The following is a 19,935-nucleotide window of genomic DNA, read 5'->3' as shown; positions in this document are numbered from 1 at the left end:
ACGGGGCCCCGAAAACCAAGCACCGCCTTCAGGATTTCTAAGGGTGTAAATTTTTGATTTCACTCTTCACTGCCTATCACAGTTTCGGAGGCCATGGAATGCCCAGGTGGCACAAACCCCCCCCAAATGACCCCATTTTGGAAAGTAGACACCCCAAGCTATTTGCTGAGAGGCATATTGAGTCCATGGAATATTTTATATTTTGACACAAGTTGCGGGAAAGTGACACTTTTTTTTTTTTTGCACAAAGTTGTCACTAAATGATATATTGCTCACACAGGTCATGGGCATATGTGGAATTGCACCGCAAAATACATTTAGCTGCTTCTCCTGATTATGGGGATACCACATGTGTGGGACTTTTTGGGAGCCTAGCCGCGTACGGGGCCCCGAAATCCAATCACCGCCTTCAGGATTTCTAAGGGTGAAAATTTTTGATTTCACTCTTCACTGCCTATCACAGTTTCGGAGGCCATGGAATGCCCAGGTGGCACAAAACCCCCCCAAATGACCCCATTTTGGAAAGTAGACACCACAAGGTATTTGCTGAGAGGCATGGTGAGTATTTTGCAGCTCTCATTTGTTTTTGAAAATGAAGAAAGGCCAGAAAAAACATTTTTTTTTTCTTTTTTCAATTTTCAAAACTTTGTGACAAAAAGTGAGGTCTGCAAAATACTCACTATACCTCTCAGCAAATAGCTTGGGGTGTCTACTTTCCAAAATGGGGTCATTTGGGGGGTTTTGTGCCACCTGGGCATTCCATGGCCTCCGAAACTGTGATAGGCAATGAAGAGTGAAATCAAAAATTCACGCCCTTAGAAAGCCTGAAGGCGGTGCTTGGTTTTCGGGGTCCCGTACGTGGCTAGGCTCCCAAAAAGTCTCACACATGTGGTATCCCCGTACTCAGGAGAAGCAGCAGAATGTATTTTGGGGTGTAATTTCACATATTTCCATGGCATGTTTGAGCAATATATCATTTAGTGACAACTTTGTGCAAAAAAAAAAAAAAAAAAAATTTGTCTCTTTCCCGCAACTTGTGTCGCAATATAAAATATTCCATGGACTCGACATGCCTCTCAGCAAATAGCTTGGGGTGTCTACTTTCCAAAATGGGGTCATTTGGGGGGGTTTTGAACTGTCCTGGCATTTTATGCACAACATTTAGAAGCTTATGTCACACATCACCCACTCTTCTAACCACTTGAAGACAAAGCCCTTTCTGACACTTATTGTTTACATGAAAAAGTTTTTTTTTTTGCAAAAAAATTACTTTGAACCCCCAAAAATTATATATTTTTTTAAAGCAAATGCCCTACAGATTAAAATGGTGGGTGTTTCATTTTTTTTTCACACAGTATTTGCGCAGCGATTTTTCAAACGCATTTTTTGGGGAAAAAACACACTTTTTTAAATTTTAATGCACTAAAACACACTATATTGCCCAAATGTTTGATGAAATAAAAAAAGATGATCTTAGGCCGAGTACATGGATACCAAACATGACATGCTTTAAAATTGCGCACAAACGTGCAGTGGCAACAAAATAAATACATTTTTAAAAGCCTTTAAAAGCCTTTACAGGTTATCACTTTAGATTTACAGAGGAGGTCTACTGCAAAAATTACTGCCCTCGATCTGACCTTCGCGGTGATACCTCACATGCATGGTGCAATTGCTGTTTACGTTTGACGACAGACCGCCGCTTGCGTTCGCCTTAGCGCGAGAGCAGGGGGCGACAGGGGTGCTTTTTTTTTTTTTTTCTTTATTATTTTTTTGCTTTTTTATCTTATTTTTGAACTGTTCCTTTCATTTTTTTTTTTAATCATTTTTATTGTTATCTTGGGGAATGTAAATATCCCCTATGATAGCAATAGGTAGTGACAGGTACTCTTTTTTGAAAAAATTGGGGTCTATTAGACCCTAGATCTCTCCTCTGCCCTCAAAGCATCTGACGACACCAAGATCGGTGTGATAAAATGCTTCCCCAATTTCCCAATGGCGCTATTTACATCCGGCGAAATCTAAGTCATAAAATGCTCGTAGCTTCCGGTTTCTTAGGCCATAGAGATGTTTGGAGCCACTCTGGTCTCTGATCAGCTCTATGGTCAGCTGGCTGAATCACCGGCTGCATTCTCAGGTTCCCTGTTGAGACAGGAGAGCCAGAGAAAAACACGGAAGACGGTGGGGGGGGGGGGCATTCCCTCCCACGGCTTATAAAAGCAGTCTAGAGGCTAATTAGCCACTAGGATTGCTTTTACATGAAAGCCGACCGCTGGCTGAAAAGAATGATACCAAGATGATACCTAAACCTGCAGGCATCATTCTGGTATAACCACTCGTGAATGGCGTACCTGAAGACAAAAAAATGGTTAACAATAAAGCACAGTAAACGGTAAAGTATAAAAACATGATAAAACATAATAACAATAAAACATTGCAGAATAGAATACAGTAAAAAAGAGCAGAACAATAAAGAGAGAATAGAGAGAGAGAGAACAAAAAAAAAGAAAACTATTTTCTTTTATTCTATATATTTTTTTTTTTTTTTTACACTTTTTTTGTAACTAACTTTTATAACGGTAACCGGTTCCAGGTTCGGGTCTCTCAAAATGCGATGGCATCTTGGGAGACCCTGTGAAAGTGCGCCTAGTCTGTGCAATGCTGTACCCTACGCTAATACTCAACTAGTGAATGGTAGCGTTCAAAACATTCACCAATGCAAAGACCAGGATTGTCAGGACAGGAGGGACAATAATAGCGGGTGTCACGCCTATATTCGCGCTTGCTGCAGACACTACATCTTTTTTGGGGGGGTTCGTTGGGTAGGGGTACTCGGGAGGACATAAAAATGCCTCTCATGCAGCCGACTGCATTTGGTTGGGGATGTGAATGGGGGAAGTACGGGCGCTGCAGAAGTAGTGGGTTCCCAATTAGGATTGGCGAATGCAGCAGGAAGGGCATTATGGGCACGACGGGCCTGTGTTTGTCTTTTTGGTGGCAGCGGGACACTACTTGTGCTTGCCACCTCACCAGCTTGAACTGCACTTATGGGCCTCCCCACGTCACCAAGTGTTACTGCAGTGCTGGTTTGACTACGACCGGGGTGTACTAGGCCGCTGGCGCTTGCCAGTTCAATAAAAAGCTACCAAAAAAACTGTTAGCGATCGCAGGGATCAGGCCTGACTCTGCGAACGCTGCAGTTATGCGTTAAGTGTTTTGTAAGTGACAGTGATCGATCGATACTGCACTTGGGTGGGCTGAGCTGGGCCGGGTGGAGGGGCAAAATGCAGGTGCTAGCAGGTATCTGGGCTGATCCCGCTAACACTGCGTTTTTGGGAACCCTAAACTGCTGGGGACGCCAGTATAGATCTGATCGGATCAGATATTGATCCGTTCAGATACTATACCACTAAGGGAGGCGTATGCTGCGTGCGTGGGTGTTAGCGGTACTGGCGCTAACCTGACGCTGCTTGGGGCTGGTGCTTGCCAGTTCACCAAAATACTACCAAAAAACTGTTAGCGATCGCAGGGATCAGGCCTGACTCTGCGAACGCTGCAGTTATGCATTTAGTGTTTTGTGTCAGTGATCGATCGATACTGCACTTGGGTGGGCTGGGCTGGGCCGGGCGGAGGGGCAAAACGCAGGTGCTAGCAGGTATCTGGGCTGATCCCGCTAACACTGCGTTTTTGGGAACCCTAAACTGCTGGGGACGCTAGTATAGATCTGATCGGATCAGATATTGATCCGATCAGATACTATACCACTAAGGGAGGTGTACGGTGCGTGCGTGGGTGTTAGCGCTACTGGCGCTAACCTGACGCTGCCTGGGGCTGGTGCTTGCTTGCCAGTTCACCAAAATGCTACCAAAAAAACTGTTAGCGATCGCAGGGATCAGGCCTGACTCTGCGAACGCTGCAGTTATGCGTTTAGTGTTTTGTAAGTGACAGTGATCGATCGATACTGCACTTGGGTGGGCTGGGCGGAGGGGCAAAACGCAGGTGCTAGCAAGTATCTGGGCTGATCCCGCTAACACTGCGTTTTTGGGAACCCTAAACTGCTGGGGACGCTAGTATAGATCTGATCGGATCAGATATTGATCCGATCAGATACTATACCACTAATGGAGGCGTATGCTGCGTGCGTGGGTGTTAGCGGTACTGGCGCTAATCTGATGCTGCCTGGGGCGACGCATATCACCGCCGGGCGATCAGGGGGCTAAACCTTTATTCGGTAATAAACGGCGGGTGCCCTGACACTATAAAAAATAAACGAACTAACCAGCGTCACCCGTAACACTTATACGGTGATCAGTGGTGAAAGGGTTAACTAGGGGGCAATCAAGGGGTTAAAACATTTATTCGGTAGTATATGGGGGTCCCTGTCACTATAAAACGCTGACGGCGAACCTAAATTTTTACGTCCCTAACTAGCGTCACCAGCGACACTAATACAGCGATCAGAAAAATGATCGCTTAGCGACACTGGTGACGGGGGGTGATCAAGGGGTTAAAACTTTATTAGGGGGTGTTAGGGGGGTACCCTAGACCTAAAGGGGGCTAACAGTAACTGACCTAACACTGTAACTGTCACAAACTGACACCAATACAGTAATCAGAAAAAAAAAAAACCTGCTTGGTGTCAGTTTGTGACGGGGGGGGGGATGATCGGGGGGGTTTTGTGTGCCTGGCATGTTCTACTGTGTTGTGTAGTGTGTTTTCACTCACAGTGATGTCTTCTCCCCTCGGCGCTGGAACGGAAACTACCGAGCCGAGGAGAGATGACATCATTTCCTTTGCTGCCGTTTAGCATACAGCAGCAAAGGAATGTTCCCATTGGCCGGCGGCGATCGCGAGGGGGGGGGGGCCACGAACGGATGGCCTCCCCCTCACCTCCGATCACCGGGGAACAAAAGACGACCGCCTCGGGCACCGGGGGGGGGGGTCTGATCGGACCCCCCACCCGTGGAAGGCAAATCACGTACATGTACGTGATTTTACCTGTCCGTGCCACCTTGCCGACATACATCGGCGTGAGGCGGTCGTCAAGTGGTTAACACAAAACTAAAAATATCCTGCACCCCCAATACATACAAGGCCATTTGGGGGTGTAAAGGTTTAAAATAAGAACCCCCACGTGAAAAATACGACCCCAAAATCTAAAAATATTGTGCCCCTCCCATGCACTAACAAACCCCTAGCCAAACACACAGCAAACCAGCCCATGAAAGGGGGGTGGGTGCTTAGGGGCAGGAGGGGCTTGGGCACCCGAAAAGTCAACCACCTTGTCCCCCTATTCAGGGGGACAAGGGCCTCTTCCACACAACCCTAGGATGGGGTTGTGGGGGGCTGCAGACAGGGGGGCTTTACAGAATGTGGAAAGCCCTTTCATGACTAAGCCTATTTTTGAAATTTGGTGTTTACAAGTTAAAATCCGTATTTTTTGCTAGAAAATTACTTAGAACCCCCAAATATTATATATATTTTTTTAGCAGAGAATCTAGAGAATAAAATGGCGATTGTTGCAATATTTTTTATCACACGGTATTTGTGCAGCGGTGTTTTAAACGCAAATTTTTGGAAAAGTGACACTTTCATGAATTTTAAAAAATCCAAACAGTAAAGTTACCCCAATTTTTTTGTATAATGTGAAAGATGATGATACGCCGAGTAAATAGATACCAAACATGTCACCCTTTATAATTGCACGCACTCGTGGAATGGCGACGAACTACGTACGGTACCTTTGAATTTCCATAGGCGACGCTTTAAAAATTTTTTACGGTTACCAGGTTTGAGCTACAGAGGAGGTCTAGGGCTAGAATTATTGCTCTCGCTCTTACGATCGCGGCGATACCTCACATGTGTGGTTTGAACACCGTTTACATATGCGGGCGCGACTTCCGTATGCGTTTTCTTCGCTGCGCGAGCTCGCGGGGACAGGGGCACTTTAAAATTTTTTTTTTTTTTAATTTAATTTATTTATTTTTGTACTTTATAAATTGTGTTTAAAATTTTTTTTTTTTTTTTTTTACTTTTATTGCTGTCACAAGCAATGTAAACATCCCTTGTGACAGTAATATGTGGTGACAGGTACTCTTTATGGAGGGATGGGGGGTCTAAAAGACCCCCCATCCCTCCTTTACACTTCAAAGTATTCAGATCGCCGAAAACGGCGATTCTGAATACTGTGTACTTTTTTAAATTCGGCGCCATTGGCAGCTGAGTAAACGGGAAGTGACGTCATGACGTCGCTTCCGCGTTTACAACAAGAAGGCCGGAACAAAGCCGCTCGCAGCTTCGTTCCAGCCCGCCCCCAGCTGCCGAAGGCAGTAGAACGGACACCGGGCCTCCCGATCGCACGGGAGGCCCGGTAACAGCGGCGGGAGGGGGGGGATGTCCCCTCCCGCTCCTCCGGTATAACAGCCGAGCGGCTTTTAGCCGCATCGGTTGTTATACACGGGTAGCCGATCGCCCGCTGTAAACAACGGTACCGGGATGATGCCTGCAGCTGCGGGCATCATCCCGGTATAACCCCGGAAAGCCGAGTACGCATATCTGCGTATGGTCGGCAGGAAGGGGTTAAACTATTGGGTAAAAGGTGCTTTGTGGTTGATATTGGGCTGAGCCCAACATGCCCCAAAGGCAGCCAGCTATGTTGAGTGCATGTGGCCTTGTATGGTTCAGGAGGGGGTTGGGCGATCTCTCTTCTCACACCTTTCCTAGCTGGCCCTGTTGTTTGCTCTGAAAAAGAATGTGGTTTGGATTGGTGAAGGCAGCTCACAGCCTTTGGAGAATGGAGTGTGGAGTTCCCCTTTAAAAGCAAAAACTAGCCCAAGGAAATGATATGCATTAGATGGGGAAGGTTAAATGCCCTTTTAGGAGGAGCTAGAGAAGCGAGAGTCTTTTTACATAATTTTAACAAGGTGCGTGTCACATGTTGGCAACGTAACACGCTAACATGACCTGTGTGCAAATATTCCACAAAAAACACATAAAAGTGAACCAGCGTAAAAAAAAAAAAAAAAGTCAAGTTTAGAGGTGCGCCCATTCAATCCACGCAAATGCATTTACGTTGCTTGACATTTACTAAGATTTTGGCCTTGCAGTGAACCAACACATTTGAACGAGCGCAAATGCCGCTTGCTCATGTGCAGTGCTTAAATTGACCTCACGTAGTTCTAAACGTACTTGCAGGCACAGCAAACTTGTTCAGAAAAAGTTACTTTCTCATTCTATTTTGGGCATATTTGTTACTTGGGCAGTTATTACTATACTTCTTCACATCACCCCCATAATATTGACACTTCCAGCTTCTTTTAATTTTGAGAAGCCTTGTGCCATGTCCATAGTGTCCATAGTGGCGCACTGATCGCCTCCTCCCATGCGCCGAGATTACTACAGTAAATGGGGAATAACGCTGTTTTACCGGCGCAAACGTTTCATAAATACCAAAACGTACGTTGCGCCTCGGCGTGGGCCTCAACTCATGGCGCAAACTGTTTGTAAATCAGCCCCCATGCATGGGGAAATGAATTGCTCAAACAAATGAGTGTATTTAAACGTCATCCAATCAGATTGCACAGTATATGGGGAAAGAATTGCTCAGACAGATGAGTAAATTTATACGTTATCCAATCAGATTGCACAGTGTATGGGGAAATGAATTGTCCAGAATGCACAATACACAGACATGTATTGAAAAGATGTTTTCATGAAAATTTTGGCTCCACCATTGATTATAGACGATCACCATAAAATGCACCATTACAAGTCCAGGGAACATCCGCACAGTTGTTGATAGGAGGAAGATCTCTAGAATGAATATTGAGTTGTTTCAAAAATAAGTGAATGAATGGAATAAAACTGGAAGCAATATTCTCCATGTGATAAGGAAAAGCTCATTAACATGATTAGAACTACAATGAGCAAGTGCCCGATGTATAAGCAGTTGTGCGCGCTGGAGAATGCAGATGCGCCTGTGTGCAACACACATATTTAACAAGCTAAAGTGTGTGCGCCCTGTCAGGTGAGGATGAAATGGTGAGCTTTGACAATGAGCATGTGCAGTTGAGTAAGCTGAAAGAAGGGTGTAAAAAGGCTTGATTAGTTGTAAGACAGATCTACATGTTCTGGACAGAATTTGTGCATTTAAACAATATTATATACATACTTTTTAGCCTGGTAACAGAAGATGGTAAACTGTAGTAAAGTTATCCACAGTATTCAGACAAAAATATAGAAGATTACATTGGCTGCACTTGCTAATAGTAGCTGCGAAGGACTGCGCAAGTGCGCAATAGCGCTTCCTATGTAAATATGGTTTGGTGCACATAAATGCACCATAATTTTTGATAAATGTCTTGAGTCCAGTTTTTTGTACAATTGCTCCAATTTCTTCACTGCACCACAGGCGCAGGTCTTTAGTAAATGACCCCCACTGTGTTTAGGGTGTCCTTAGCAATGCATTGACACCCTCTGCAGATCACAAGTGCAGTGCGTTTTGAATACAGTGTAGGAAACATGCATGGAACGCAGGTTTCTCGCAGCCACGTTTTGGTGTGAACAGGTTACTAATCAGATATGTTTCTCCAATACAGCTAAAACATTAAAAACATTAGTATTCCACTGTAAAGATTAAATAGCTATGAAAGGCCACCGAAACACAATATGTGAGGAACCAAGTGCAGGTTTGTGTTAACGGATTAATTGTCCTAGATATAGGTCATCATAACCAATACACTACAACCTGTAGTGTTCAGACTTTAATACCGCACATGTGCACTGAATTACTAGCAACTGTTTTTTCTATATTTGGAGGTCTTGCCCCTGCTGCTCATCAAAGCAACTTTTACTTTGACGTCTACATCTCACAGCTCACAAGTCAAATCCTCTGTGTGCCTATGGAAAAGCTTTGAAGCAGGGGAAGCAAGGGAGGATGTGCTACCATGCAGCTGAATACTAACTACAACATTCTGAAAAAAACGTTATACTTTTTGTTCCTTTATACCACACCTATACAACATATTTCCATAGCTGGCTGTAAATTTGAAGGTAAAACAGAGTGTACACAGAATAGGTTGGGAGGTGTCCTTTAAATAGAATCCCTGTGGTGATATACTTTTCCTGCATGCAGAACATTCACATTGCTTCCCACTACGTATATATGCAGGGAGTATTATTTGAATTTTTGAGCCAGAGAAGAGGGATAATAACCATAGATCTTTCTCTTTAACAGTTATTGAGCTGTATTACATTGCCATTGTCTTGCTATGACACTAAATGGAATCACTGACTGCAGTATCAGACCCAGTATGCTTTATTGAGTATCTTATATCCATACCGAGGGGTATATTTATGAAAAACAATTACACAGCTCTTCATCCAACAAAATTGCATGTGAGATTGTTCTGTGCAAAATGGGGCAAAATAGAATGTTTTCAGGTTATATACACTGCGCATTCACTGTGCGAATGGTGAAAATACTGCATTGTGGCAACTAGATAGAGCTGAGGAGCATACTTATTTCCTGTAATGGTCTGCACCATTTAATGGCCATAATGCAGTATTTTCCCCATGCATACATTTGATCTGCAGATCATATAGCCTGTGGGCAATCAATTTTGCCCCATTCTCACAGAACAATTTTGAATGCTGTTTTGATGGATGAGTAACTATGCAAATTTATTAGAAATACACATGGGGGTTTTTTACGAAAGGTAAATTCACTTTGCACTGCAAGTGCACTTGGAAGTGCAGTCACTCTAAATCTAAGGGGTAGATCTGAAATGAGGGGAAGCTCTGCTGATTTTATCATCCAATCATGTGCAAGCTAAAATGCTGTTTTTTATTTTCCTTGCATGTCCCCCTCGGATCTACAGCGACTTTACTTCCAAGTGCACTTGCAGTGCAAAGTGGAGTTGCCTTCTGTAAATAACCCCCCATGTTTGATGAGGAGGCATATTCAAAGTTTTCACCATTTTGAGTAAGTCCATCTTTATAACATTTTCTTACATAAAAAATATTGCGTATTTTTTATACATTTTCTTATGTTAACTTTTCCTCCTTTTACTTTGCTGTGGCCTTTTAACTCTGTTTACATTTAAAGTGAGGATGTGGTCTATTGCTTTTTAAGCATACATTTATAAAGGCCCATTAATATGACTTGCATTTACCACATGTTACTGCAATGCATGGTGATGCATTTTACATACACTACTGTATATTTTCAAAAGTATTGGGACACCTGCCTTTAAACGCACATGAACTTTAATGGCATCCCAGTCATATTCCGTAGGGTTAAATATTGAGTTGACTCACCCTTTGCAGCTATAACAGCTTCAACTCTTTTGGGAAGGCTGTCCACAAGGTTTAGGAGTGTGTCTATGGGAATGTTTGACCATTTTTCTAGAAGCTCATTTGTGAGGTCAGGCACTGATGTTGTATGAGAAGCCCTGGCTCGCAGTCTCCGCTCTAATTCACCCCAAAGGTGTTCTATGGGGTTGAGCTCTTGACTCTGTGCAGGCTAGTCAAGTTCCTCCACCCCAAACTCGCTCATCGTTGTCTTTATGGACCTTGCATTGTGCACTGGTCCAAATCATTTGGTGGAGGGGGGATTATGGTGAGGGTTGGGTTTGGACCCTTATTTACAATGAAGGGAAATCTTAAGGCATCAGCATACCAAGACATTCTGGACAATTTCATACTCCTAACTTTGTGGAACTATGCACCAGTGCACAAAGCAAGGTCCATAAAGATATGGATAAGCGAGTTTGGGGTGGAGGAAATTGACTGGCCTGCACAGTGTCCTGACCTCAACCTGATAAAACACCTTTGGGATGAATTAGAGTGGAGACTGCGAGTCAGGCCTTCTCGTCCATCATTAGTGCCTGACCTCACAAATGCGCTTCTGGAAGAATGGTCAAACATTGACCCATAGCATTCCCAGAAAAGTTGAAGCTGTTATAGCTGCAAAAAGTGGGCCAGTTCAATATTGAACCCTATGGACTAAGACTGGGAAGCCATTAAAGTGCATGTGCGTGTAAATACTTTTGACAATATAGTGTATGTTGATGTAATGCAGTGTCATTCAATATGGTTATGGAAACCAGGAGCATAGACACAGGAAATTACATCATAACCATGTAGTTCCATTAAGAAGAACAATACAATATGCAAACATTAAACATAATACTACCATAACACTACCACCTAGTGACAGAACTACTGATCACTGTATATTACATGAGAATGTTTGCTGCATCTCTGTACTGTATAAATAAACATAACAGTATGTTAACCTCTTCACGCCAACGTAACACATATATGCGGCCTCACTGCACTGGGCTTTTTTACGTAGGGCTGCATATATATGTTTCCCACCAAGAGCCCACAGTGTTCAGTCACTGTGAAGTCCGTCCCTGTGTTTTTTTTCTTTCTGTGAATGGAGAAGAAGTACACAATGTATGTTTCTCGTTACTTGCAGAAAGAAAAAATAGTTTGCAATTTTTTTTTTAAATAAATAAATAAATAATAAAAAATAAAATGAAAAATAAAGAAAAATATCTAGATCAAGGTTTTATCTAGGTCAGTAGACCTAGAACTCTAGTTCAGTCAGTTCACCTTGAACTAGCAGAGGAAGCAATCATATTCTTTTATTGAATAAACCATAAATTCCCTGGTTCACATGGTGGCCCCATTTTGATAACATGCTGCCAATCATCGGGTTATATATATATATATATATATATATATATATATATATATATATATGCATCTATTGATGAATACGGTAATTCACTGGCAACTTACCCCCCATTTATTGTCAGCATACGATTCATTTTCGTAAGGGGTGTGTGTCACTATCTGTGTGTATGTGCAATGTGTGAACGCAGCTGTACATCTAATGCCGCGTACACACGAGCGGACTTTTAAACTGGACTGCTCCGACAGACCGAATCCGGCGGACAATCCGACCATGTATGGGCTCCATCAGACTTTTTCGGTCAAAAATCTGACGGGCTTTAGATTTAGATCATGTTTCAAATCTTTCCAACGGACTCGAGTGCGATCGAAAATTCCGCTCGTCTGTATGCTAGTCCGACGGACTAAAACCCACGCTAGGGCAGCTATTGGCTACTGGCTATCAACTTCCTTATTTTAGTCCGGTCGTACGTCATCATGTACGAATCCGTCGGACTTTGGTGTGATCGTGTATGGGCAAGTCCGTTCGTTCGAAAGTCCGTCGGAAGTCCGGCAAAAGTCCGTCGGAAAGTCCGTCGGACCAGTCCGGTTGAAAAGTCTGCTCGTGTGTACGCGGCATCAGACAACGTTGTCTTCTTAAACACAATTGAGGTGAAGGTGATGGTGGAGATTTTTTAACCCACATTTTTTGCAACTTTATATTTTTGTAATTAGGATTCTGTGATTAAGCTGCATGGTCCTATTGTAACATCCTTATTTTGGGGTACCTATCCCCAAAGTGTTCTTTATGCCTAGTCTGAGTTACGTGGATTGCACCTATACAAGGTGAGTCAACAAACACACGGGACACTGTTTTGGCTAATCACTAAGCCAAACAGTTTAATTATTAGTGGGTTATTGGTATACACGTATTGTTCTTTGTATGTTGATCTAGGTCAGTGCCAGGGTTAGTGTTTGGGTCAAGTAATGGTCAAAGGTCAAGGTCAGGGTCAGTATATTTTGAACAGGATTTTTTTTAAAGTGGTTGTATACCCATGTTTTTAATTTTTACCTACAGGTAAGTTGCATACTAGCTCATTATGCCTTGGCCTTACAGGGTTTTTTTTTTTTTTGGTAGGACAACAACAAAAAAAAGAAGCAAAATGCGCACTATTGCTTCTGGGCTGTACTGCGGGTACAAATAACATGCACATATGTGTTATTGTTGCAGTTGTCAGGAAAAGGAACATTTATTTTGGGTTGAAATATACAGCTATCTATTAAAAAAAAAAAAAAAAAAAAAAAATTTTTTTTTTTTTTTTTTACTATTTTGGGACAGTTTTCCTTTGATAAAAAAAAAAATCAGGAGATATCCACAACTATTTACTACCAAATGAAAGCCCAATTTGTCCTGACAAAAAACAAGGTATAATCCACCTGAATACACAAACTTGTGATGATATGTACGGTTTTACTAACACATGTTAAAATTGCAAAATTGTGCTTAGGCATTCAGATTTGTTTTACCCTTAGGTGTGAAGGGGTTAACAATGCAGAAAAGCTAGACACAGGATGGTTCATAGAATTCCAGGTTCTTCTCTGCATGCAGGCTTCTCTGTCACTGTAAAGAAACCAGGAAAATGTGGAAACCAGTGGCGGCTGGTGCTAAACTTTTTTGGGGGAGCGGCAAACAAACCCCCCCCCCCCCAGGTCGGCACTTATCCCTCCATGGTTGCGGCGCCACAGCTTGCTTGGCTTCTCCTCCCGGCCAACACGATCTGCCTCCTGTCCTGATTGGCTGGGAGAAAAAGCCAGAAGACAATAGCGAATATTGATTCACCTGTGTCACGAGTGGGTGGGTTCTGCCTCCTGAGCCCAACCTTTTTCAAGATTTTTGAATCATGTGACTTGAAAAAAAAACAACTCATAGAAACCTATGAGTCCTGCGCCCCACATGCATCCCCGCATGCAAACTAGGGGGTGGTGTACCTGCGCCCCTTATGAACTGGCCGCACTTGGTGGAAGCTGTTTGCATTTAGAATAAAATGCAAAATTAGTTGTCAGTGTATAAGTCTCTCAGTCACTAGGGAGAGGAAGACATGAAGTTACATAAATTCTGGCACCCCAGCATCTCTGTTTGAAATAATTGTCTTTGTTTTGGCAGATTTCTATTGCACACCACCATCTAGTGGCTGCAGGGTACAAGCACAGGCTGTGAGTAAATGCTGAGATGCAGGGGACACAAGATTTCACATATTTTTGTATTACAGTGGAACCTTGGATTACGAGCATAATTAGTTCCAGGAGAATGCTTGTAATCCAAAGCACTCGCATATCAAACCGAGTTTCCCCATAGAAGTCAATGGAAACGAAGATAATTAGTTTTGCATTGACTTCTATTGCATGCAATACCGCATGTGACCAGAGGTGGGGGGGGCACCGGAAAGCCTCGGAAATACTCAGGGACAGCTCGGCTGAAGTCGGAAACCCTCGGAAAGGCTCAGAAACACTCGGGAACGGAGTATTTCCGAGTGTTTTGAGTATTTACGAGTGATTCAGAGTATTTCCAAACGGCTCCGAATGGCTCCAAACCGTTCTGAGTGTCACTGATGCCCCCGCGCCTCTGGCCAAATGCGGTACTGCACACCACATTAGCTTGAATTCTGCTCGTTTTCCAAGACAACACTCGCAAACCGAGTCAGGATTTAAAAAAAAAAAGTTGCTCGTCAAAACGCTTGTTAACCACGTTACTCGTTAACCAAGGTTCCACTGTCCTAACATTTGCTGGCAGTGAGAAATACAGAGATGTAACCACAACAGAAGGTATTCAAAGTGACTGTTGTGCCCTGTACACACGGTCGGACATCGATCGGACATTCCAACAACAAAATCCATGGATTTTTTCCGACGGATGTTGGCTCAAACTTGTCTTGCATACACACGGTCACACAAAGTTGTCGGAAAATCCGATCGTTCTGAACGCGGTGACGTAAAACACGTACGTCGTGACTATAAACGTGACAGTAGCCAATAGCTTTCGTTTCTAAATTTATTCTGAGCATGCGTGGCACTTTGTGCGTCGGATTTGTGTACACACAATTGGAATTTCCGACAACAGATTTTGTTGTCGGAAAATTTTATAGCAAGCTCTCAAACTTTGTGTGTCGGCAATTCCTATGGAAAATGTGGGATGGAGCCTACACACAGTCAGAATTTCCGATAACAAGGTCCTATCACACATTTTCCATCGGAAAATCCTATCGTGTGTACAGGGCATAAGAGGACCCATGGAACTTAAAATGTTTTTAGAGTGAGATACTTGTTGTTCCTCTGAAAGAGCAGTGGGATTTCATTGAGGAGTTTTATACAACATTTCTTTTTGACAACCAATTAATCTTTCTACTGCAATTTAGTGAATATGAATCCCCACATTCATTAATTCAAGATTTCATAATGACTTGAGAGGGTTTGTGTCTACTCCCTTTATCTCCCCATGATGTGCAAACAAGATTATGTTATCATAACAAGCACGAAAAAAATTAAAGGTAAAGGAGAGAAGTATATAAAGGCTACAATTGCTGGCCTCCTTCTGAAAATGCTAATTGCCTGGCTTTCGTACTGATTCAATTACATTATTGCCAGCCTGGAACAAGCGTGAAGATCAAGAGTTCTGTCTTCATTTGTTAATAGCTAACCTCAGATCAGTAACTCATCAAAGTATCACACCCAGAGACAACCAGACTATTTTTCATTTTCAGATGGCAGCCGGTAATGACAGCCTACATATTTCTCGCAGTGTAAATGTCAAACGTTAAAAAAAGAAATTCATTCACTGAGTTCAACCTTTGCTTTCTGTTCTATAAAGTATATAAAGACCCATGAGATACCACTAAATAAAACAACTTTAATTTATGTAAATATTTACTACATATCTGTTTTATTTTTTATTATTATTATTATTATTTATTGTTTTATAGTAATATTTTAAAATATAGGGGGTAATGGGGTTGATTTACTAAAACTGAAGAGTGCAAAATCTGGTGCCGCTGTGCATGGTAGCCAATCAGCTTCTAACTTCAGCTTGTTCAATTAGGCCCCTTTCACGTGCGCTGTCCGATCAGGTTCATAATGGTGGTGGGGGAAAAGACTGCGCTAAGACTTCAATAATAAGTGAATCAAGTAGGTAAGGGAAAGCTGCTAACACTCAAACATACAAAGTTCCAGATAAATAATATAGTGACAGTGTAGCGCTACTAAAAAGTGTAAAAATGAATCACAAGATAAAGACTCAGTAACAAATCTAATAAAACACAAATATAATTTAACAAAACTGGATGTGACCCAGTAAGTGAGTGTGAAAAAATGTCCAAAAAAGTGTTGAATGGTGTATCCCTCAAGTGAGGGTAATCCCAATCGTAGGAAACTGGTGTGAGGCTTGTCTGTAGTCAATTTCAATGATACTCAAGAGGTAAATGGGTACTCTTACCAGCTATGATGGACCCCAAATGTCATACGACAGAGGGGTCAAACAGGCTTAGGATCCTATGCTGTATGGATCGGATGCTGCTCAGGTACTGGATACAGATAGATGGAATCGGTTCAAATGAAGTCCTCAGCTCCTGGTCCGTGGGATCTCCGGCTACTCTCCAGCCAGATAGCCGTCTCCAAAGCTGTTCCTGCATAGGCTCCAAGAAATGGTCATATGGAAACAAGGGAAGGAGAAGGACTCCAATGGTGTAGGTCAAACCAAATTGGTTTATTGATAATAAAAGGTCAGGTATTAGACACTGGTATAATAAAAGTGATCACAAAAAGGACTGATAAAATTAGAGTAAAAGCAATGTGGGATACAAGGAATGCTAGTCCAACGCGTTTCGACATTAAGGGGTCTTCAACTGGGGCAAAACTCCTGTGTCTAATACCTGACCTTTTATTATCAATAAACCAATTTGGTTTGACCTGCACCATTGGAGTCCTTCTCCTTCCCTTGTTTCCATATGACCATTTCTTGGAGCCTATGCGGGAACAGCTTTGGAGACGGCTATCTGGCTGGAGAGTAGCGGGAGATCCCACGGACCAGGAGCTGAGGACATCATTTTGAACCGATTCCATCTATCTGTGTCCAGTACCTGAGTAGCATCCGATCCATACAGCATAGGATCCTAAGCCTGTTCGACCCCTCTGTTGTATGACAATTGGGGTCCATTATAGCTGGTAAGAGTACCCATTTACCTCTTGAGTATCGTTGAAATTGACTACAGACAAGCCTCACACCAGTTTCCTATGATTGGGATTACCCTCACTTGAGGGATACACCATTCAACACTTTTTTGGAAATTTTTTCACACTCACTTACTGGGTCACATCCAGTTTTGTTAAATTATATTTGTGTTTTATTAGATTTGTTACTGAGTCTTTATCTTGTGACTCATTTTTACACTTTTTAGTAGCGCTACACTGTCACTATATTATTTGTCTGATCAGGTTCGCCTGCCAGTTTTTCAGGCGGACCTGATCGGACGCTGCATTGTCCTCTATGGAGCAGCAGATGTCTGCTGCCACCCACCGCCATCCGATCCTGTCCGCCAAAAACAGATGGTGGTCCTATTTTCCATCAGTCCAACAGATCTGATGGCATCGGATGGAAACGGACATGCAGTCCGTTTCCATCCGATTGCCCCATAGAGGAGAGCGTGACTATGTCCGTGCATAGCAGAGCGGACACAGACCTGTTACCTGCCTGCTTAGCGGGGAGCAGCAGAGAGATCCCCCGATAAGCGAGTGGATTCTGCTTAGGGTAGGCACCCGTGTGAAGGGGGCATTAAGCTTTGACAATACAACTTGGAAGCTTATTGGTTTCTATGCAGAGCTGCATCAGATTTTGCAGTTTTAGTAAATCAACCCCAATGAGTTTTATCAGTGTGGTATAAAACATACTGATGTCAGATAATATATTTTTTTTTCTATCAGATTTCACTCGTATGGTCTTGTAAACATATCTTTAAATGGTTAAATGACTAGCTTATACAACTGAATGTTTCCTGTTTATAAAAGTGACATTTAACTGAATTCCTACAATCATGGACTGTGGAATAATATATGCTTGTATGATTGGATTTCAGTGGGAATAGGTTCTGCATTGCAAATGAGCAATGATATGTTCTCATGTTGATTTCATAATCCTACAAATGTATTCTACATAACCTTTATATTATGCCACAGAGATGTAGCCTTGAAAGACTATAAAGAGACAAGAAGAGAAGGGAAGCAGGAAATTTGTTGTAAAATGTTCCATCTGCTAATTAAAAATCACTTATTTATGGAATCATGACATTCAACAGATTGTTCCTTTGTTTTTTTTTAAATTGTATGTGATTAAAAGGATACTAATATACGGGATCAGTTGCTAACATTATAAAGAAACTCTGATCTATGGTCATGCATACGAAGGAATATGTATAAGCAAAGCTTTAAAAAGCACTTTTGGCTAATGGGACTTCTGCTGCTTTCATATGTTTTAACCCTTTTCTGAGGTCATTGAAGCGTAGGTGCTCAGGCCCGATTAGCAATATCAGCTAACTATAATTCTATTATTAACCACTTCAATACAAGGCACTTTCCCACTTTCGGGCACTGATAAGGTGGCACTGATGGGCACTGATGAGGTGGCACTGATGGGCACTTATGATGGGCACTAAAATGCGGCACTGATGGGCACTGATAGGTGGCACTGATCGGCAGCACTAAGGGGCTTGCAAAGGTGGCACTGATGGGCACTGAAAGGCGGCAGGGATGGGCGTCACTGATTGGCAGGCACTGGCAAGCATTAGTGATGGGCACTGATTGGCATCAATTATGCGCACTGATTGGCATCAATTGTGCGCACTGATTGGCATCAATTGTGGTCCTTTTGGTGTCCCTGGTGGTCCTGGGTGGGCATCCTCAGGGGGGCTGCACTGATAATCAATCAGCGCAGACCCACCCGTCAGAGGAGCAGCTGATCGGCTCTCCTCTACTCGCGTCTGACAGATACACGGCTTTTCCTGTTTACACCGTGATCAGCTATGATTTGGCACAGCGGATCACATGGTAAGGAGTCTCCGTTAGAAACTCTTTACCTAGATTGGAGTTGTGGTGTGTCAGACTGACACGCTGCACCACCGATCGCCGTGCTGCGCGCCCAAGCAGGCACGCGCTGGCTCGTTATCCTGATCACGTCAAATGACGCCCGAACAGGATAACTAAACCACTTCGCCGACATCATTTTGCTATATGGCGGGTGGCAAGTGGTTAATTTGACTAGCTAAACAATGTTTACAATGTAATGTAAATATGTCTTTCCTTTTAGATGTCTCTCAGGACAAGGTGTCATGGCTGACTGCAAGGTATTTTGAAAAATATTATGCCCCATACACACGGTCGGATTTTCCGACGGAAAATGTTCGATGGGAGCTCGTTGTCCAAAATTCCGACCATGTGTAGGCTCCATTGAACATTTTCCATCGGAATTTCCGTCACACAAAATTTGAGATCTGGATCTCAAATTTTCCGACAACAAAATCCGTTGTCGTAAATTCCTATTGTGTGTACACAGTTCCGACGCACAAAGTTCCACACATGCTCGGAATCAAGCAGAAGAGCTGCACTGGCTATTGAACTTAATTTTTCTCAGCTCGTCATACGTGTTGTACGTCACTGCGTTCTTGATGTTCGGAATTTTCGACAAGATTAGTGTGACCGTGTGTATGAAAGACAAGTTTGAGCCAACATCCTTCGGAAAAAATCCATGGATTTTGTTGTTGGAATGTCCGATCGTGTGTAGGGGCATAAGAGTGAATCTGTCCTAAGGTTTGTTCGCATTGACATACAATACAGAAGGGCAGTTTGCACATTTAGAATTTTTGATGTTTTTATTTTATTTTTTAAAAAATTACTGTTTTAAAGCACATGTTGAACACACTAGAGGGCAGGTGGTCACCCATTGCCCCCCATAGGCTTGGGAAGGTAACTCATAAGCCCTCCACCTGTCAGCATCACCTTCTGGAAGCATTCTGAATGCAGCAGAGTCTGTGTTCTTCGGCACCAGGTCTATAGAAAAAGGAAAGGAATCTGGAAAAAGCAGGGAAAGAAGGAAGGAATGACTGTTAAAATGGAGGAAAGAAAATGGAAGAAATTTTGGGTAAGAGATGGTAAGAAAGAAAAAAGGTAAAAAGGAGGGAAGTAAAAAGAAAGTAAATTAAATGAAGAAGAGAAAAG

Source organism: Aquarana catesbeiana, linkage group LG02 (assembly GCF_042186555.1).
Source record: "Aquarana catesbeiana isolate 2022-GZ linkage group LG02, ASM4218655v1, whole genome shotgun sequence".
Taxonomy (NCBI): Eukaryota; Metazoa; Chordata; class Amphibia; order Anura; family Ranidae; genus Aquarana; species Aquarana catesbeiana.
This window is presented reverse-complemented; position numbering follows the sequence as displayed.